At 45.5% G+C, this 1,028-nt stretch overlaps 1 pseudogene; it reads left to right on the top strand.

Annotated features, from left to right (window-relative positions):
• Positions 1-1,028, top strand: part of LOC115295387 — a 15,746-nt pseudogene that overhangs the window by 9,339 nt on the left and 5,379 nt on the right.

Here is a 1,028-nt window from a genome sequence, read left to right on the forward strand (position 1 = left end):
TGGCTCAGTTGGTTAAGCATCTGACTCTTGATTTCACCTCAGATCATGATCTAAAGGTAGCGATCAAGCCCTGTGGGGGCTCCACAGTGGGTGTGGAACCTCCTGGAGGTTCTCTTCCTCCCTCTCCCTCTGCCCTGTCCACCACTCCCACTCTAAAAAAAAGGTTTTTTTGAGAAAAAAAAAAAAAGAAAAGAACAAGGAGAGAACTAAGGAGATAACATGATAACATGAAAAGCGTTGCCAATTACCAGAAGTAGACCATTTGAGCATTTTCCAAACGACTTTAATAAACTAAAAGACAAAGAATATATAAAAACCCATGAGTTGATGGGAAACCTGAATGGCTCAGTTGATTAGGCAACTGACTTTGGCTTAGGTCATGATCTCGCAGTTCCCAAGTTCGAGGCCCCTGTTGGGCTCTGTGCTGACAGCTCGGAGTCTGGACCCTGTTTCAGATTCTCTGTCTCCCTCTCTTTCCGCCTCTCTCCTGCTCACATGCTGTTTCTCTCTCTCTCAAAAATATACAAATCATTAAAAAAAATTTTAAAACCCATAATTGAGTGTTTTTGCTGAAAGGAGAGTGAGAGAGAAAGGGGAGAGCCCAAAACACTCTTACGTTGACAGGAATTAGGGCTCCCCCACAAAACAAATCTTGGGACAAGGACCTGTGTGTAAGCAGGTTATTTGGGAAATACTCCCTGAGCACCAGCCAAAGTGCGGGGTGGAGTGAGATGGAGAAGAGGAAAGCTTGAGGAAGTCTCCAGAGTGCGTGTTATTCAGCTCCTCATCACAGTGGTCAACCAGAGTTTAATCCTCATGGAGAATTCTGGAAGCCCATGTACAAAAAACACCTCAGAGCTATCTCACCTGGTAGTGAAGGATCTTGGGTCTTTATGCAGCCATCCCTGTCATGTGTCAGAGCAGCAATGAGGAAGGGATTCAGTGGCATTAAATCCCTTGCACTCTGGCCCCTCACACCAGGCAAAGGGAGGTCCTGTCACCTGAGAAAGGGAAGTAAATGAACGTGT

Source organism: Suricata suricatta, chromosome 7, assembly GCF_006229205.1.
Source record: "Suricata suricatta isolate VVHF042 chromosome 7, meerkat_22Aug2017_6uvM2_HiC, whole genome shotgun sequence".
NCBI classification, from domain to species: domain Eukaryota; kingdom Metazoa; phylum Chordata; class Mammalia; order Carnivora; family Herpestidae; genus Suricata; species Suricata suricatta.